This window comes from Dendrobates tinctorius, unplaced genomic scaffold, assembly GCF_039654945.1.
Source record: "Dendrobates tinctorius isolate UK_male_01 unplaced genomic scaffold, ASM3965494v1 ptg000111l, whole genome shotgun sequence".
NCBI lineage: Eukaryota > Metazoa > Chordata > Amphibia > Anura > Dendrobatidae > Dendrobates > Dendrobates tinctorius.
The window spans coordinates 28387499-28403233 of record NW_027361779.1 but is presented as its reverse complement, the minus strand read 5'-3'; the positions used below and the strand labels follow the sequence as shown (position 1 = coordinate 28403233).

General features: G+C 40.6%; 1 protein-coding gene across 1 annotated transcript in view; it reads right to left on the bottom strand.

Moving 5' to 3' along the window:
• CNR1 (cannabinoid receptor 1) overlaps positions 1 to 15735 on the bottom strand; it is a 178366-nt gene that overhangs the window by 13550 nt on the left and 149081 nt on the right. The gene's annotated exons all lie outside the window — the stretch shown is intronic.

The window sequence follows — 15735 nt, the reverse complement described above, 5'->3', positions numbered from 1 at the left end:
GAAACAGATGCTACAATTACTTACTAAATGGGAAACTGCTGGGGAAATCAGACATGGAAAAAGACTTGGGCATCTTAGTCAATAAGAAACTAAATTGGAGTGCCCAGTGTCAGGCAGCTGCCACCAAAGCAAATAGGGTCATGGGATGCATTAGAAGAGGTCTGGGGACACGTGATGAAAACATAATTCTCCCTCTGTACAAATCACTCGTCAGAGTATTGTGTGCAATTTTGGACGCCGGTGCTCAAGAAAGACATTACTGAACTTGAAAGGGTTCAAAGGCAGGCTACTAAAATGATAAATGGAGTTGGTTCACTACAATACCCCGAAAGGTTATCAAAATTAGGTCTATTTACTCTAGAAAAGAGAAGACTTAGGGGAGACTGTTGTGAGTTCATTTTCCCCTTCGTCACTGAGGTCTTGTGAACTCCCTATTCTGGTAAAGGAAGGTAATGAGCCTGATTATCAGGCACCTGAGTCTAATGAGGATGACTGGCTGAGTGGAGTCACGGACTGGATGTAAGGCTGCCGACGCCCTTCTGCCCTGCGGGTGATTTCTCTGTTGACTTCTGGGACACCAGTCTGATTCCTGCTCCCCTAGAGCTGGGTTTTTTTGCTTTGCCTGTTGCATTTGTGTTTTGTTTTTGTTTTCCTTGCTTTTCTGGATTCTGCCATTCCCTGCTGGGGTGAGCTGAATCTCCTTTTGCCTGTTGCTCTGTCTTCGGAATTTTCCTGATCGCTGACGTGGCTTTTTGGGGCCTAGCGTCTTCGGGGCCTTTTTCACTGTCAGTCTGTTGGCTCTTATTTTCATGGGGTTTTTCACGGATTGCGGACAGCGGCCTTCCTCTCCTTTCCTATGTAGTTAGCTTGGGCCCCGTCTTTGCTCAGTCTGTCTTTCTGTCTGTGTTAGTGTTTTCGTCTTGCTTCGCCGTCATTGTATGTGGGGGGCTGCCTGTTGCTTTGGGGTCTGCCCTGGGGCAGTTTGGATTTCCCCTTTCTTTCTTTGGGCCTATTTGGTTCTCTGGCTCTGATCAAGGGGTCTAGGGCATCGTGGGGGCCCCCCGCGGCTACTGCTAGTTGTGTTGGTAGGTTCGGGGGTCTGCAGTCCGATAGCTGCCAACTTCTCTGGTTTTCTGGACTTGGCTAGCGTTTCTGTTTTTGCCTCCTACGGTGACTCAATCATAACAGGAGACTTAATATATATGTACAAGTATATCAGAGGGCAATACAGAGATCTCTCCAATGAACTGTTTATACCAAGGACTGTGACAAGAACAAGGGGGCATTCTCTTCGTTTGGAGGAAAGACAATTTCTGCACCAGCATAGAAAAGGGTTCTTCACAGTAAGAGCAGTGAAGCTCTGGAATTCTCTTCCTGAGGAAGTGGTGATGGCCAACTCACTGAATGAATTTAAGAAAGGAATGGATGCTTTTCTTGTGAGTAACAGTATAGAAGGTTACGAATAACAGAATATTATAGGTAGATGGTTGACCCAGCTTAGGGGAAGGAATTTTTTTCCCTATTTAGAAAATTGGCTTCTACTCTGTGGGTTTTTTGCCTTCCCCAGGATCAACAATGCAGAACAGCTGCACTAAAAATAGGCTGAACTAGATGGACATAAGGTCTTCCTTCAGCCTTCAAAATTATGTTACTATGTTACAAAATTAATCCAGATTGCTCATGAGACCATTCAACTAACTAAATAACATATTGCATTGCAAAACAAGACCATGCAAAAAAGATTTCATGGGTGGGCCTCGAATTTTTCAGGTGCCCCTCATACATAGAACAAATGGAACCTTATTACTGATTGGCTGTGTGGAATTAGTGTAAGGCTTTATTCACACCACATCAGTATATTTTATCAGTATTTCATCAGTATTTGTACTGTATGTCAAAACCAGGAGTGTCTCCACAAAACAAAGGTCAATCTTTCAATTATAGTTTTTCTCTGCAAGTTCCACTTCTGGCTTTGTCTTACAAATACTGATGCAAAATACTCAAAGGAAAAAGTTTTTTGTCAGCTCACCAAACCGTAGCAAATGCGAAGTCTGGAGGAATGCAATCAATCCTGGGCGGTGCAGGGAACTTGGATTCCGGAAAATCTAGTAGGCACAATACTTGGGAGAGGTTCCAGCAACTTCGACCAAAGGATGGTTAAAATCAAAAGACTTTATTCCAAAAAAATGATTAAAAACAGAATAGATGCATAAAAAACATATGGTTCACCAATGTGACAGACGCTACAAAAAACAGAAATGTAAAATTTTTTGCAAATTTATTAAAAAAGAAAAACTGAAATATCACATGGTCATAAGTATTCAGACCCTTTGCTCAGTACTGAGTAGAAGCACTTTTTTGTGCTAGTACAGCAATGAGTCTTCTTGGGAATGATGCAACAAGTTTTTCACACCAGGATTTGGCGATCCTCTACCATTCTTCCTTGCAGATCCTCTCCAGTTCCGTCAGGTTAGATGGTGAACATTGGTGGACAGTCATTTTCAGGTCTCTCCAGAGATGCTAAATTGGGTTTAGGTCAGGGCTCTGGCTGGGCCAGTCAAGAATGGTCACAGAGTTGTTCTGAAGCCACTCCTTTGTTATTTTAGCTGTATGCTTAGGATCATTGTCTTGTTGGAAGGTGAACCTTTTGCCAAGTCTGAGGACCAGAGCACTCTGGAAGAGGTTTTCATTCAAGAGATCTCTGTACTTGCCCGCATTCATGTTTCCTTCAATTGCAACCAGTAGTCATGTCCCTGCAGCTGAAAAACACACCCATAGCATGATGCTGCCACCACCATGTTTCACTGTTGGATTGGATTGGGCAGGTGATGAGCAGTGCCTGGTTTTCTCCACACATACCGCTTAGAATTATCACCAAAAAGTTCTATCTTCATCTCATCAGACCAGAGAATCTTATTTCTCATGGTCTAGGAGTCCTTCATGTGTTTTTTTAGCAAACGCTATGCAGGCTTTCATATGTCTTGCACTGAGGAGAGGCTTCCATTGGGCCACTCTGCCATAAAGGCCTGACTGGTGAAGGGCTGCAGTGATAGCTGACTTTGTGGAACTTTCTCCAATCTCTCTACTGCATCTGCGGAGCTCAGCCACAGTGATCTTGGGGTTCTTCTTTACCTCTCTCACCAAGGCTCTTCTCCCACGATTGCTCAATTTCGCTGGAGTGCCAAGTCTAGGAAGACTTCTGGTGGTCTCAAACTTCTTCCATTTAAGGATTATGGAGGCCGCTGTGCTCTTAGGAACCTTGAGTACTGCAGAAATTCTTTTGCAACCTTGGCCTTACCTGTGCCTTGCCACAATTCTGTCTCTGAGCTCCTTGGCCAGGTCCTTTGACCTCATGATGCTCATTTGGTCTGACATGCACTGTGAGCTGTGAGGTCTTATATAGACATGTGTGTGCCTTTACAAATCAAGTCCTATCAGTTTAATTAAACACAGCTGGACTCCATTGAAGGAGTAGAACCATCTCAAGGAGGCTCACAAGGAAATGGACAGCATGTGACTTAAATATGAGTGTCTGAGCAAAGGATCTGAATATTTATGACCATGTGATATTGCAGTTTTTCTTTCTTAATAAATTTGCCACAATTTCTTCATTTCTGATTTTTATCAGTCAAGTTGGGGTGCAGAGTTATGTTAATGAGAAATTAAATTAACTTTTTTGCATTTACCAAATGGTTGCAATGAAACAAAGAGTGAAAAATTTAAAGGGGTCTGAATACTTTGTGAACGCACTGTACATGAAATGCCTATCTCAAAATCTATATACAGTTGCGTGAAAAAGTGTTTGCCTCCTTCCTTATTTTCTATCCTTTTGCATGTTTGTTACAGTTAAATATTTCAGATCATCTGCCCATCAGACAATGACCCAAAACACACCTCTGAATGGCTTAAGAAAAAATTAAAACTTTGGCATGGCCTAGTCAAAGTCCCGACCTTAATCCGATTGAGATGCTGTGGCACGAACTTAAAAAGGCGGTTCATGCTCGGAAACCCTCCAATGTAGCTGAATTACAGCAATTCTGCAGAGATGAGGTTGCCAAAATTCCTCCAGAGCATTGTAAAAGCCTAAAGACTCACTTCCAGTAATTGCAAACGCTTTATTGCAGTTATTGCTGCTATGGGTGGCCCAACTAGTTATTAGGTTTAGGGGACAATCACTATGCCCTGTAGGTTTGGATTTAGTTTTCCCTTAATAGTAACTAAATTTTGTGTTTACTTGTGTTATCTTTGTCTAATATTTAAATTTATTTGGTGATCTGAAAAATTTCAGTGTGACAAACATACAAAAGAAAAGGAAATCAGAAAGAGTGCAAACACTGTTTCACACCAATGTAACTTCCTATGCTCAGGTATTTGAACAGTCGGACTTGGGTCCTGCACTGCCCCCCATGTATATTGTGGTTGGCTGACACTAGGTGAGATTTTAATACTAGAAGACAGGACCATCCTGACTGGGTACACTTTGTAACGATGGGATGGCTTTTACGCTTTTTTGACCCAAATAGTGTTAAGTACATTATTTACCTGTACTTTTACTATTCGCTTATTAGTACAGAGTATATGCTCATTTTGTTTTTATCTTGCGTTTAGACTGCTAATTGGCCACAGTGTGAATGTGCGCTTACACACTGCACATATACCATTTTCTGCTCCGGCTCAGTTCTTTGGTTTTGATGAGAAATACAGCAAAAATGCCTCAAAAGTAAAATATTTAGAATTGAAAGTCTTCAATGATTGATACCTTTTAATGGCTAACTGTAAAGATGGTAACACATTGCAAGCTTTCAAGACCTCTCAGGTCTCTTCATCAGGCAAAGACTAAAGGTACTGTCACACTTAGCCATGTACCAGCGATCCCGACCAGCGATATGACGCGGTCAGGATCGCTGGTACATCGCTAAGTGGTCACTAGTGAGCTGCCACACAGGCAGATCTCACCAGCGACATTGCTGGGGTCGGGGGTCGCTACTTACCTGTCACACAAGGCGATCCTGCGTCCTCCTGCCCGGCTCCACGCTCGTCGCTCGTCTCTCCACAGGAAGCGCCACAGGAAGCTGACGACGAGAAACAGTCCTAGACGTTCTCGCGCGATCAGCGATAAGCAGCGGCGGAGCGGGTCGTTGGTAAGTATCAGACACAGCGATATCGCTAGCAATATCGCTATAACGTCACAAGTTATAGCGATATTGCTAGCGATATCGCATAGTGTGACAGTACCTTAATACAACAGCTGAAGAATCACATATTTACACACAACAGGACACAGGAATAATGCAATAGATAAGACAAGTGACGTGAAGCAGAACTATCATTATGGGAGAGTGATAAACTGTTATGGCCATAAATATTGGAACAGTTCATAGATCAAAAAAGTAATGCGTGAACAAGCCCTAATATTATTAGTAGGGGTCTGAGATTTGCATATTACTGGAGGTGTTTGAGTAAATAGAAAATCTATGAAATCCCACTTAAGTGGGAACTGCATAAAAAGCTTATTCTTAATCTTACAGTCCTGACTCATTGCCGGCAGGTAGCACAAGCAGTGACTGTTTAGGGAAAGCGCACATTATTTATTTATATTACAGCTTATGCCTTCTCCAAAGGCTGGAGAGGAAGTGCAGAAGTGCAATCAGTCACAGAAAACTAATGCAAGTGCTGTACAGTAGAAAGCAATTATTTTGAAATAAAAGCACTGATCTGTAAAGGGTATGTAGACCTTGGCAACCATTTTTTTCGGGTGCTGCTGGGAAAATGTAATATTGCATGCCTGCCATTAAAATAATTTGCCATCCATGTAAAGCATGGATAAGCTGGGACTGTCAGAGCAAGAGACACTTTCTGTTCTTGCCAATCGGCATGCTATGCCAGTTTGCAATATACTTAAAATGATATCCTGCCTGAAAAGGTTCAGTACGCTGTGTCCTACGAGATCTATAAAATATGTCCAAGTATTTGATGTTCAGTAAGGTTTATACACAAGCTCTAAAATATCATCTGCTTTGGAGGAGTGCTGAGATTGTAAGTGTGCATGCCCGGGAGTCTGCACAATCGGATTTGTACAACGCATTTTCTCCATAGTGTTTCTTCGCAATGCTTCTTATTCAATGCTCTCGTTTTCATATCGGAATTGTATAGCGACTGTTCTTATGTGCTCACTCTAGGATTTCTATCAGTGAGATGTGCAAAGTCAATAACGTAAATGTATGAGCTATCTACAATTCTATCCTTGTGCTTCTTTTCCAGAAAATGACTATTGTACTTACTGTACATTACAAATATAAAACCATAGGTAGCACACAGTAGGGCTCAGTAATTATTTAAGAGATACAAATCCTCAACTGCTAAAATATTCATAAACTTGTATGCCTACTTCTCTGTCCCATTAGTCCACAAACCATTTATCAAATATTGTTTTGCAGGGAAACCACATTTTAATTTCTACTTAAAACAGCTGAAACAGAGGAAGGCAAAATTATTGTCATAAAGACGCACCGAGTGTGCTGTGAATCGAAAAAGTTCTATAATATGGAAGTGATAATTCCACGTCAGTTTTTACAATCATACCCATGATACTGTTATAATATTGTAACTGTTGTCCCTCTGCATATAAGAAGCAATATTGTCATCAGATCTGCAGGTGGCAACTGGTATTCTGTAACCCTATCCTTGTTGTCTTATTATGAGGCTGTATAAATATCGATCTTTATAGAGGCTGCTTCTAATTCGTAACTGGAAGTTAGCCAGACAAATCTAATGGAGTTCTCAGTTTCCGCTAATCCTGATGCAATGGTATAAATGCTTATATTTTTTTCCGTTGTCCATGACTAATACCAGGAAAATGGTACAATGGTGTGCCCGATATGATAGGATTATTGGCATCTGGTGCAGAATTTAGCACAACAAAGACTACATACTATAATTTGCTCCAAAAGACAAAACTGTTTAAATGGCACTAATCATTGTTATTAAATGCTAACAAGGTATAACAAAAAGTCATATTATTCTTGTTAGGGTATGATTCCACTGTCCGAATTACATCAGGATTAGCTGCGGATTGAATGCTGCGTACAGCCGCAGCGTTAAATCCGCAGCATCCCGATGTAACAGCATAGTGGAGGGGATTTTAAGAAATCCCATCACCACTATGCGTAATAAAACGTGGGTGACACACCCACGAATCCGGACATGTGGTGCGTCTTTATAGAACGAAGCATGTCTATTTATCTTGCGGAGACGCTCTGTTGCAGCAAGATAAATAATACAGTCTGTGGATATGATGCGGTGATTCCGCATGAGTTCAATGAACCCTTGCGGAATCACCATGCGTACAACAGGGGGCAGCGCTTTGGGTGGAGCGGGCTTTCCGCTGCGTCCAAAGCGCAGGGATTCCGGACTGTGGAAACATACCCTTACAGCGCTGACATATAACACTTGGATAAAGATTGTGTCGATGGCACTTGACGGCTCATTCAGACCTTGAATACATTTTGTACCAACCCATAATGACTCTTGTTTTGCATCAGAGGTTTCAATTTATAATTGTTACCTAAATTTATTGTGTGCAATGTACAAATGAGACAATGAGACCTTTGCCAATGTTAGGCTGGGGTTCCATTAAAAAACAAATAGTCCATGCTTTAACTGTACATACAATTTCCTGGCTTTTAATTGCATCTTAACCCTTTCTTGACTTATGCATACCACAACTTCTGAAGTCAGTTACAGGTGTGAAGAGCAGGCTCAAAAGCTGAGTCCGCTCTATACAAAGTGGGTGCCATCTGTGTCATATGGCTAGCATCAAATACTAGCAGCAGTGATAGGAGCTAGCTCTTTCACTGCTGTTTAATCATTCAGATGCCACTATCAGTGCTGCTGTTTAACTATTTATTTGCCACATTACGATCATGTGGTAAAAATGTAATTATTTTTTCTTCACTACCCAATAGTATAAAATTCCGTGACACACCTGTGGTGTCAATTTGATCACTGCACCCCTAGAACAATTCATCAAGAGGTGTTGTTTCTAAAATGAAGTCACTTCTGAGGAGTTGTACTGCTCTGGCACAACAGGGGCTCAACTAGTGGGTCATGGCACCCGTAAACCATAACAGTAAAATCTGCACTATATTATGGTGAGAAAACAAAAAGCAAGAAACACAAATATCCTGAACTAAAAAGTAAAAAATAAAAAATAAACTGTAAATAATGCATAAAGGTAGTAATAATAATAATAATAATAATAATAATAATAAAGGGTATTTAGTAAACATAATTTTGATAAAATAATGTACAAGCCATCCCACCACGTCACGACAACCCTTGTGGGACAGTCCCTACTCTATTTAAAACCTTTTCACTTGCCAAGTGACGTGAATGTGAACAAGGATCGAGCGACTGAACCACTAGTAAAAGCTTAGGCCAGACAGGATGGTTTTCCCAGCTCAGAAAGAGGGCGGTCACACCCATATATGCACAGAATGCAGAAATAAAATAAATAAAAAACTGGAGTCTGAACTGAGAAAGTAAGTTAAGACTATCCCACAAGGGGTGCCGTGATGTGGCGGGATGGCTTGTACATTATTTTGATCAAAATTATGTTTACTAAATACTATTATTATTATCATTATTATTATTATTATTATTATTATTATTACCTTTATGCATTATTTGCAGTTTATTTTTTTTTTATTTTTTATTTTTATTTTTTACTTTTTGGTTCAGGATATTTGTGTTTATTGCTTTTTGTTTTCTCTGGTTAATAGTCATGTGTTAATATGCACTTACATTGTGCATACACATTATCTTACTTTCTCAGTTCAGACTCCAGTTTTTTACTATATTATGGTGTTATTTTTCTTCTGAGCTTTGCACTGTCCCTGAAAAGTATTTCCTGTTTATATGTACAGTATTGGCATAGAGGGTATTTTTACAACAAATTGAGGTCCATATGGTCAACCACATATGGGGTATCGGTGTACTCAGGAGAAATTTCAAAACAAATTGTGGGGTCCATTTTCTTCTGGTATCCTTGTGAAAATGACAAAAATATGGCTAAAACTACAGATTTGTGTGGGCTTTTTATTTTCATTTTCACAGATCGATGTTGTAAAATTATGTGAAGCACCTAGGGGTTCAAGGTGCTCAACACACATCTAGATAAATTGCTTGAGGGGTCTATTTTCCAAACTGGCATCACTTTGTGGGGGTTTTCCACTGTTTAGGTACACCAGGGGCTCTCCAAATAGGACATGGCGTCCGATAATGATTCCAGCAAATTTTGAGTTTGAAAAGTCAAATGGCGCTCCTTCCCTTCTGAGCGCTATCGTGTGCCCAAACATTAGTTTTCTCCCATAGAGTGGGTATGGAAAGTATTCAGACCCCTTTAAATGTTTCACTCTTTATTTCATTGCATCCATTTGGTAAATTCAAAAAAGTTCATTTTTTTCTCAATAATGTACACTGTGCACCCCAACTTGACTGAAAAAAAACAGAAATGTAGAAATTTTTTCAAATTTATTGAAAAAGAAAAACTGAACTATTACATGGTAATAAGTATTCAGACCCTTTGCTCAGACACTCATATTTAAGTCACATGCTATCCATTTCCCTGTGATCCTCCTTGAGATGGTTCTACTCTTTCATTGGAGTCCAGCTGTTTAATTAAACTGATAGGACATGATTTGTAAAGGCACACACCTGTCTGTATGAAACCTCACAGCTCAGTCCATGTCAGACCAAATGAGAATCATGAGGTCAAAAGAACTTGCCAAGGAGCTCAGAGACAGAAGGGTGGCAAGGCACAGATCTGGCCAAGGTTAGAAAAGAATTCTGCAGTACTCAAGGTTCCTAAGAGCACAGTGGCCTCCATAATCCTTGAATGAAAGAAGTTTGGGACCACCAGAAGTCTTTCTAAACCTGGCTGTCAAGCCAAACTGAGAAATAGTGGGAGAAGAGCCTTGGTGAGAGAGATAAAGAAGAACCTCAAGATCACTGTGGCTGAGATCCACAGATGCAGCAGGGAGATGGGAGAAAGTTCCACAAAGTCAACTATCACTGCAACCCTCCACCAGTCGGGCTTTTATGGCAGAGTGGCCCGATGGAAGCCTCTCCTCAGTGCAAGACATGAAAAGCCTTCATAGAGTTTGCTAAAAAACACATGAAGGACTCCCAGACCATGAGAAATAAGATTCTCTGGTCTGATGAGATGAAGATTGAACTTTTTGGTGATAATTCTAAGTGGTACGTGTGGAGAAAACCAGGCACTGCTTATCACCTGCCCAATACAATCCCAACAATGAAACATGGTGGTGGCAGCATCATGCTTTGGGGGTGTTTTTCAGCTGCAGGGACAGGACAACTGGTTTCAATTGAAAGAAAAATAAATGCAGCCCAGTACAGAGATATCCTGGATAAAAAACTTTTTCCAGAGTGCTCTGGACCTCAGACTTTGCTGAAGGTTCACCTTCCAACAAGACAATGACCCTAAGTACAGAGCTAAAATAACAAAGGACTGGCTTAAGAACAACTCTGTGACCTTTTTTGACTGGCCCAGCCATGATCCAAATCCAATTGAGCATCTCTAGAGAGATCTGAAAATGGCTGTCCACCAACATTCACCATCCAACCTGACAGAACTAGAGAGGATCTGCAAGGAATAATGGCAGAGGATCCCCAAATCCAGTTGTGAAAAACTATTCATCATTGCCAAGAAGACTCACGGCTGTACTAGCTAAAAAGGGTGCTTCTACTCAATACTGAGCAAAGCATCTGAATACACACTCAGGAGAAATTGCACAACAATTTGTATGGTGCAATTTCTCCTGTTACAATTGTGAAATTTAAAAATTGGGACTAAAAAAAACATTTTTGTGGGAATAATAAGTTTTTTTTTATTTTCACAGCTTAACGTTAAACTTCTGTGAAGCACCTGGGGCTGCAAAGTGCTCAATACACATCTAAATACATTCCTTGAGGGGTCTAGTTTACAAAATGGGGTCTTTTGTGAGATTTTTCTGCTGTTTTGGCACATATGAGATATTGGCATACTCAGGAGAAATTGCACAACAATTTTTGTCATCTCTTTTCTCCTGTAACCCTTGTGAAAATAAAGAAAAATTGGGGGCTAAAAGAAATTTTTCTGGAAAAAATGTGATTTTTTTGTTTTCACAGCTCAACGTTATAAATTTCTGTGAAGCACCTGGGAGTTCAAGGTGCTCAACACACATCTAAGTACATTCCTTGAGGGGTCTAGTTTCCAAAATGGGGTCACTTGTTGGGGGGTTACTGTTTAGGCACATGAGGGGCTCTTCAAGTGGGACATGGTGTCTGCTTTCGATTCCAGATAATTTTGAGTTCAAAAAGTGAAACGGTGCGCCTTCCCTTCCGAGTCCTGCCATGCACTCAAACAGTGTTTTTCACCCACATATCAGCGTGCTCAGGAGAAAATCGACAACAAGTTTTGGGGTTCAATTTTTTTCAAATAAGCAAATTGGGATCTAAAATAAATTTTTGGTGAAAAAAGTTAAATGTTAATTTTTTCCTTCCACATTGCAAAAATTCCTGTAAAGCATCTGAAGGGTTAATGAGCTTTTTGAGTGTGGTTTTGAGCACCTTGAGTGGTGCAGTTTTTAGAATGGTGTCAATTTTAGGCATTTTCTGTCATATCAGCCTCTCAAAGTCACTTCAAAAGGGATGTGGTCCCTAAAAAATCAATCTCATTTGTAAAATTTGGCCATTCCATAAAAGTAAAAACAGGCTTGGAGGATAAATGGGTTAAGGTTGGTTGTGTTCATTGCTTTTATTACATATCAATAGATTAATCAATTTATTAAAATGGCTCCAAAGTCAGATTAAAATAAGCTTGTCTTTGAGGAATTGTTGCTTTAGAGCACATTATTATCTCAAATTCCAGTTCACTGTTGGTCTAGTCTAAACTTGTTTAACACAGTATTACAGACAGTATTGTCATTTTGGCTATAAAGAAATGCAATTAATCAAAATATAAAATCGTAACGTTTAATAATCAAATGAACCTATTAAAGCAAATATGTTTCCACAAAGCAAATTATTAAATAAAACTTAGGTCTGATGAAGCTAGTATATTTACTTTGAAAACTAGACTATATAGTTTTAGTGCAATGGATTTGAAGGGAATTGTTAGCAGGTTTTTGCTACATTATGGCATCACTGTATATAGCACATGCGATCAGATGATTGTACCTTCAAGTCCCCCAAGGGGAATATTAAGAATAGTGATAAGTAGTGTTGAGCATTCCGATACCGCAAGTATCGGGTATCGGCCGATACTTGCTGTATCGGAATTCCGATACCGACTTCCGATATTTTTTCAATATCGGAAGTCGGCATCGGAATCGGAAGTTCAAAGTTGATTGACAGCCTGACGTCATCATGATGCGCGGTGTGTGCGCATCATGATGCGCCGTCATTTCGGGCCTTCCGGGGGTCTCTGCCGGCCTGCCGGGGGGCTGTGTGGACTGCCCGGGGTCTGTACCGGCCTGCCGGGGGGCTGTGCCGGCCTGCCGGTGGTCTGTGCACCCTGTGGGGGTCTGTACCGGCCTGCCGGGGGGCTGTGCCGGCCTGCCGGTGGTCTGTGCACCCTGTGGGGGTCTGTACCGGCCTGCCGGGGGACTGTGCCGGCCTGCCGGTGGTCTGTGCACCCTGTGGGGGTCTGTACCGGCCTGCCGGGGGGCTGTGCCGGCCTGCCGGGGGGCTGTGCTGATGTCCGGGGGTCTGTGCAAGCATCGTCCAATGGGACTACAAGTCCCATCTGGCGATGCCTGCTACCATGACAGTGATTGACACATTAGCCAATGATGGGACAGTAGTAGTCCCATCATCCGGCTAATGTGTTAAATGTTAAAAAAAAAAAAAAAATACTACATACATACTACATGCATGCTACATACATACTACATGCTACATACATACTACATACATACCACATACATACTACATACATACCACATATATACATACATACTACATACATAACACATATATACTACATGCATGCTACATACATACTACATGCTACATATATACTACATACATACTACATACACACATACTACATATATACTACATGCATGCTACATACATACTACATGCTACATACATACTACATATATACTACATGCATACTACATGCATGCTACATACATACTACATGCTACATACATACCACATACATACTACATACATACTACATACATACTACATGCATGCTACATACATACTACATGCTGCATACATACTACATATATACTACATGCATGCTACATACATACTACATGCTACATACATACTACATATATACTACATGCATGCTACATACATACTACATGCTACATACATACTACATATATACTACATGCATGCTACATACATACTACATGCTACATACATACTACATATATACTACATACATACTACATACATACTACATGCATGCTACATACATACTACATGCTACATACATACCACATACATACTACATACATACTACATGCTACATACATACTACATATATACTACATGCATGCTACATACATACTGCATGCTACATGCATGCTACATACATACTACATACATACTACATGCTACATACATACCACATACTGTATATACTACATACATACTACATACAATACATTCATACAATACATACATAGACATACAGTACATATAACATAGAGTAACATACTTACCAATACTTGTCACATTGTTCCCCGAAGCCATTGTCTTTTACGGAATAAATATTAACATAACAAACCACAAAAATACTCACCCACGATCCGAAGCAGTCCACGAGTGTGTCCCACGACGATCTTGGGTAGAGAACTGCAGCATCAGCTGTTGCTGCCGTTCTCTACGGGCTGCAGGAATCCAATGACGGAAGGTAGGTATCCTTCCGCACTGTATTCCTCCGCCACTTAAAAAAAAAAAGTCCCTAGTCTCACTTTATGCCATTGCTGTGTGGGAATTTCCCACGCAGCAATGGCATAAAGTGAGACTAGGGACTTTTTTTTTTTAAGTGGCGGAGGAATACAGTGCGGAAGGATACCTACCTTCCGTCATTGGATTCCTGCAGCCCGTAGAGAACGGCAGCAACAGCTGATGCTGCAGTTCTCTACCCAAGATCGTCGTGGGACACACTCGTGGACTGCTTCGGATCGTGGGTGAGTATTTTTGTGGTTTGTTATGTTAATATTTATTCCGTAAAAGACAATGGCTTCGGGGAACAATGTGACAAGTATTGGTAAGTATGTTACTCTATGTTATATGTACTGTATGTCTATGTATGTATTGTATGAATGTATTGTATGTAGTATGTATGTAGTATATATGTGGTATGTATGTAGCATGTAGTATGTATGTAGTATGTATGTAGCATGCATGTAGCATGCAGTATGTATGTAGCATGCATGTAGTATATATGTAGTATGTATGTAGCATGTAGTATGTATGTAGTATGTATGTGGTATGTATGTAGCATGTAGTATGTATGTAGCATGCATGTAGTATGTATGTAGTATGTATGTAGTATATATGTAGTATGTATGTAGCATGTAGTATGTATGTAGTATGTATGTAGCATATATGTAGTATGTATGTAGCATGTAGTATATATGTAGTATATATGTAGCATGTAGTATGTATGTGGTATGTATGTAGCATGTAGTATGTATGTAGCATGCAGTATGTATGTAGTATATATGTAGTATGTATGTAGCATGTAGTATATATGTAGTATGAATGTTGCATGCATGTAGTATATATGTAGTATGTATGTTGCATGTAGTATATATGTAGTATGTATGTTGCATGTAGTATATATGTAGTATGCATGTTGCATGCATGTAGTATATATGTATGTATGTTGCATGTAGTATATATGTAGTATGAATGTAGCATGTATGTAGTATGTAGTATGAATGTAGCATGTATGTAGTATGCATGTTGTATGTATATAGCATGTATGTAGCATGTAATTTTTTTTTTTTTTTTTTTTTACATTCAACACATTAGCCGGATGATGGGACTACTACTGTCCCATCATTGGCTAATGTGTCAATCACTGTCATGGTAGCAGGCATCGCCCGATGGGACTTGTAGTCCCATCGGACGATGCCTGCACAGACCCCCGAAGCCTGCACAGCCCCCCGGCAGGCCGGCACAGCCCCCCGGAGCCTGCACAGCCCCCCGGCAGGCCGGCACAGCCCCCCGACAGGCCGGCACAGCCCACCGGAGCCTGCACAGCCCCCCGGCAGGCCGGCACAGACCACCGGAGCCTGCACAGACCCCCTGGCAGGCCGGCCCAGCCCCCCGAAAGGCCCGTACAGACCCCAGAAAGGCTGTACAAGGGAAAAACAGGATTTTTCTTATTCCGATACCGGAAGTCCCATAGACTTGAATGGGACTTCCGGTATCGGAATCGGCGATACCGATACTTTTTTTTAAGATCGGCCGATCCATTCCGATCCGATACTTTGAAGTATCGGACGGTATCGCTCAACTCTAGTGATAAGGAAAAAAAATCTTTTCAAAAATATGGGGAAAAAAGTTCAAGTCACCTAAATTCCCCCATTAAACGTAAAGATAAAAAATACACATATGGGGTATCGCCACATTTAGAAAATCTATTAAAATATAAAAATAACTAACCAGATAGGTAAATGCTGTAAATGAAAAAAAATC